At 38.6% G+C, this 5,872-nt stretch overlaps 1 protein-coding gene across 1 annotated transcript in view; it reads right to left on the bottom strand.

The window, feature by feature from the left end:
* The window catches only part of SPATA6L (spermatogenesis associated 6 like), a gene marked incomplete at its 3' end in the record, with an annotated part of 59,479 nt that extends 53,638 nt beyond the window's left edge, over positions 1-5,841 (bottom strand). The window contains exon 1 of the mRNA XM_019645880.1: positions 5,582-5,841. The remainder of the gene's footprint in view (positions 1-5,581) is intronic.
* Positions 5,842-5,872: the final 31 nt, after the last annotated feature.

The raw sequence follows: 5,872 nt of genomic DNA, 5'->3' as shown, positions 1-5,872 counted from the left end.
GTCCCCCCTGCCCAGATCCCTCCCACCCGGACGGGTCTCACACTACGGGAGCTGAAGCTAAGGCTTCCAGAAGGCGGTAGTGTCGCGTTGCCATGGACACACAAATGCTCAACCTTCCACCGTAGAACGCAAGGTCCCCGGCACAGGCGTGCGCGCCCCCAGTGCCCCACTGGGAACACGCGGTGCCTACGTCCACTTCACAGGCTGTATGGTAGTGGGCGAGAATGACTCAGTACTGAGATGGTAGCCGAATCGCAAGATGCTAAAAGTCCTAATTTCCACCAACTCTTTCCATCACCTCTCTTTATGGTGCCAATCACTATGTTAAAATGTTTACAGTGTCCATTCTAAAAGTAGAATGTGACCATAGCTCTATTATAATTTAAGTGCTACCCATTTTTAGTAGCTATAAGGATCCCCCCCCCCCGCAAGCCCTGAGAATTTCTGTAACATTCCAATTACATAATATAATAGCCTGTCCCTAAAGGTACTCTCTTGCTTATGAAACGTTATGTTCTCATGTTTGGTTCGGAAAACATAGCCACTGTCAATAATAAAAAATTAAACGTGTGTTAATTAGAAATACAAGAATAATTCTTAAAGAGGTTTAAAAGTTAGATATCCTGTTTTAGTCACAATAGAAATATATTTGTCAGTCTATCTTTTCTAGGGTTTAGTTAACCTAAGGCAAGCACTGAATTACATTATCTCCCAATGGGTAATTACTATAGTTGCCAAAGCCAGGGTTACACTGCAAAAACCCTCAGAGTTGGTAGGCAGAGCAAAAGTTCTTGACCCATAGGGAAACATCGGTTTTTTTCCCCCAGTCACTGTATTTAACAGATAAAAATGAAGGAAGGGAGGAAGTAGTGGCTACTTCTAGCCAATCAGAAAAATCTGGTAGGGCCAATGCTGTCTCTTAAAAAAAATTTAATTGTGATGAGTCATTTATTATTTAATACTAATATTTTGCATTGGATTTATGCAATTGCAAAATGCAAGTGCAGAAAGATGTCCTGAGAATTAGGTATTTATTTAGGTAACTGGAGTTCCTTTCCTTGGAAGGGAAAAACTCAGAGTGATGAAGGAGGGTATATTGTGTCCTTATCCAATCCTTGTGTAAGAGGTACACAAGTGGGTGCTAGGCTCCCTACTGTATCCAGGGCACTGATTGGTCAGCTCACAACAGCTTGCTAACACCCAGACTCAGTACAGTGATATATGGGGAAAGGACCTGTGTTGACCCTCACAAGTAAGTCACCAACGCTAAGTCATCAGGAGAATGACAACCAAAACAGATTTAAAAAATAAGTGGTCAGAGACATAACAGAAGGGAGGAATCGATCGAAGCTGCAAAGTGCTAGGCATATCGCATATGCTAATTTATTTCATGCCCACAACAACTCTTTGAGGGAGATATTATCCCTGTTTACAGATGCAGAATCCAAGGCCATGAAGTCTTTTGCCCAAGGCCACACAATTAAAGGGAAGCAGCCACACGACTGCCACATCACTGCCCCTGCAACATAGGCATCCTAGAAACACAATGTCCCATTCCATGCTCTCCGTAGCCTTAACTGGACTCTCCTTGCCTAACTGAACTCTCCTGGATATAACTGGACTCTGCTTGCTTTTCTCCTACAGCACAGCCCTCTTCTGGTTTCCCTCCACCTCTTTGGCCATTCTTTCTCTGTCTCTATTCGTCCTCTTCTACCTGTCTAAGCAATGTTTCTTGGTCTTTCCTTTCCTCACTCTATCCTTTACCTAGGTTGTCACCCACTGTATGTGCATCCGCACAAGTACACAGATTTACATATCCCACTTAGGCCACTCTCCCTGACAAGGTGAAATCTCACTATCATATATAATATATATAAATATGAATTAACTAAAACTAAATAAAATTTAAAGTTTAGTTCCATATTGACACTAGTCACATTTAAAGTGTTCAATAGCCACATGTGGCTAGTGGCTACTGTATTGGGTAGTGTAAGTAGAATATTTCCATCATCACAGAAACGTCTATTGAGCAGTGTTGCTATAGGGCTAACTTCACTAAAAGGAAACATAGGGGATACAGAAACATATTAGTGACACCACAAAGAAGCAAACAGACATATCTAGAATGTGGGATATTCTATAGGACAACTGACCCAATTAGTCTGCAACAAGTCAATGACATTGAAAAACAAAGGAAGGGGGAAGGGAAATGCTCTAGATGGAAAGATACTTAAGAGACCTGACAACCATGTGTAATATGTGAACTTTGTTGGAACCCTGATTCAAAGAAACCAACTTAAATAGAATATTTGGGACTATGAGGGAAATTTGATTATGGTTTGGTTATTAGATAATACCAAGCAAGTAATTTTGATAGGTATGACAATATCCTTATGTTTAGATAAGGCAAATAATATTGTTTAGAAATAAATATTAAGGTACATAATAGAAATGATCTAATATCTAAGATTTTGTTTTCAAATACTCCAGAAAATGAATAAAATGGATAAAGCAAATGTAGTTAAATCTTGATAACTGTTGATCTAGGTGATGGATATATGGAGTTTACTATAATTCCATACTTTTGTGTATTTAAAAATATTTATAACAATTTAAAAATCTTTAACACATGCTTAAGTAATAAGAGTAATCATATTCTTTTGGGGACCTCCTTCTGTCCTATAATTCCCATTAAGAGGATTCTTGGTGGCATCACTACAAAATTCCCTTCGATAGAAGTCTTACATACATTTAAAGAGAAACATATGGTGGATCTTTTCACCTAAAATGCAGATGACATAAGAAAATTATTGTGGTATATAATACTTTACAAGTAATTCAGAAGGAAACTGACTTAAAGAAAAAAGGAGCACTGTATTACAAGAATAGTGGTCTATGCATGAAGGTCCAAACATGAGCTGGCAATTTGAGTAGTGTTTCTTTAAGTATATATACTTCTCGAAAATTTTCCCCAAGTATCAGAAATGCTTCCAAGGAAGGAATTAAATTGCTACTGAATGGCTTTTAACAATCTTTAAGTCATTTGGGATCTGGGCCCACACATGGAATGCATTTCAGAAACTTTATTAGAGCTTATAAGTCAAGTTCATATGTTACTCTTTGGCTTCTGCTTTGACTCACTATTTGTAGGCTCAATACTTAACTATACCACACAAACCCTTCCACAAGGACTGCCCTTGGGCATTCTGGACTATATAGTCCATATATTTGCATTTTAAGGTAATTTCTATTCAAGAAAAACTTATTTGCTCCTTTAAGTTTCAGCTGGTTAGTTCTATGTCCATAGCAGTACTAGGCTAATTATGCCCCAAAGCAATTTCCAAGGAATTATATTTATCACGCAATATAAGACAGTAGAAAAGAGTATGATTTAGTTCCAAGGCTTGTAAAAAGTGTCCACTGTGCCTGGGCACAGGATTTAGGCCCCAAAGTCAGCAAGAGCTAAGATAAGGCTACTTCTAATGTTGTTATATCCACCCTTTCTTCTCATACCAAAATATACCTATTTCCATTCCATTTTTACCCTCTTCTGTCTTTATTTAATCCTACACCTTTCCTTTTATCCTTGTTTCCATGCATCAGTTCCCTATTCATCTATTCGGCATGTATTTATTGAGTACCTACTATGTGCAAGGTACCATTCTGGACAGTGGAGGGTGAACAAGAAAAAAATATCCTCTTGTGGACCTTACATTCTAGTGCAGAAAGAAATACAATAAATAAGTGAACATAAATAATAATAGTATGGTAAATGCTAGGAAGGGAGTACCTAGGGGGTGAGATGGAAGGTTGAGGGAGGAATAAGAACCTAGTTTAGACCCAGTAGACAGGTCAGCTTCTCTAACAGTATGACAGTTAATCTAAGATCTAACGACAACAAAAAGCATGACCACTAGCACAACTTTTAAAAGAACTAAGAGAAAAGACAGCTAGGCAAAGGGAGCAACAAATGTAAAGGGCCATGGGGTCAGGAAAGAAATTGGTATGTGAGGAATTGAAAGGAGGCCAATGAGTATACTAAGAGAGGCCTGGGCAGGGAAGAGAGGAGGTTGACATGACACTCAAGAGTTAGGCTGGCATTAGATATTACAGGAACTTAAACAGTTATAGCAGACAATATGATTTGAGTACCTAATACCCATAATAAGGTCTTCTTCCTTGCTAATGGAACCCCAGTTTTGCTTGGATGGCAATGCATCTAGATCCAGGGAATGAACCATAATTATTTAAGCCTGTTCTGACCAATGATATACACAGAATATCACTGAGCGCTTCTGAGAAATATTTTAATGTAATTTCATTAAAAGTAACGCATTTAAAGTTTAAAGTAATAGAAGTTACTTTAAATGAAAGCTACTAGTGACTAAAGCTGGTCTTGCCTCCTCTCCCTTCAGGCTTTAACTGCTGTCATATTTTCTCCTGTGGCTTTCACTCGTAAACTCAAAAGGTTTAGGCACAGTGTATCTCAATTTTTATTTGTAATTAATTATTAAGGTATAACATATATTCACTGGAAAATATTCAAACAGAATAATACAGGAAAGCTAAAAATGGAACGTAAAGATGCTCAGAAACTTTCCTCATAGCCTTACCCACCAGGGGTAATCATTAACATTTCTTGTCTACTCTCCAGGAGTTTTCTATATACATGTACGTACACGTACACATACACATTTTTACAAAACTTGGATCATTCTCTTTCTCCATAAATATGCACACACATAAAATTAATTTTGCAACTTTTTTTTTAACTCAACAGATTTTGGAGGTATTTCTATATTAGCACATTTATATCTATTTTACTTTTTTTAAAGACTGATAATATCCCATTGTATTAATCGACCGTAATTTAAGTTCCTCTATTGACAGGCAATTAGGCTGTTTCAATTTTTTTTGTTGTTTTTTTGCCGCAAAACAAAGCTGCAGTAAACATCTTTGTAAGTAAATCACTGCATAAATGGAGCAAAATTAACTGCTGGATAATTTCCTGGTAGTGAAACTGCTGAATCAAAGCAAGTAATTCTGATAGTCAAATTGCCCCTCCCAAAAGGTTACTCAAACGACATTTTCTCTAACAGCATTTCCTCACATCTTGTCAACACTCAGTATTGACTAACTTCAAAAGTTGGCCAATCTAATAGACTGAAAAAAATTGTGTCTCGTTTTTAGGACTCTTTTTGAGGACAGCAATACCTGAGTGTTAATCACGCACGTTTTGAAGTCAGACTCCCTTGGCTATCATAGTTCTTCCCCTTAATACGTGTGACCTTGGCATGCTGGATCTATTTCTTCTTCCAAAAAGGGGGACAGAGAACAAATATTTAGGTTTAAACGACATATGTAAAAATACAGGAATCCCTCCCTGTACGGTTCGCTACTGGTGCTCGTCTTAATTTTTTAAAGCGGCGCTTGGTCCAGTACTTCATCTTTGGCATCCTCCTCCTAGCCAAGTTCTGTAGTATTCTTGTTGCTTGTATTTCGAAATGATAGGGAAATTGGCTCTGCTTTTCAAAATTCTCCCTTCTTTCCCCCCAACCCCGCTTCGGAAATACTGGCTTACATATCAATGCACAGCGATGAGTTGCAGTTTTTAAACAAGTGGACAACACTTGGTCCGAGCACTACCCCGCATCCAGGACCCACTATGTACAAGCGTAGGGAACACTAGACAACAAGTATTTAATACTACATGTCCCGCAGCGCCGATAGGGTAAGTTGGCAGCGCTGAAAGTCTTCAGAAAGCCAAGTTTTAAAAGACTTCCAAACCCACCCACTACAGGGAGCTCCCGGGACACACTTCACAAGCCCCCGCCCTCCAAGCCGGAAGTGACGTCCCAAGTTGAGTCCGTCA

The sequence above is a fragment of the Hipposideros armiger genome, unplaced genomic scaffold, assembly GCF_001890085.2.
Source record: "Hipposideros armiger isolate ML-2016 unplaced genomic scaffold, ASM189008v1 scaffold_95, whole genome shotgun sequence".
In the NCBI taxonomy this organism is placed as follows: Eukaryota; Metazoa; Chordata; class Mammalia; order Chiroptera; family Hipposideridae; genus Hipposideros; species Hipposideros armiger.
The sequence above is the reverse complement of the archived record's forward strand: the minus strand, read 5'-3'. Positions and strand labels throughout refer to the sequence as shown.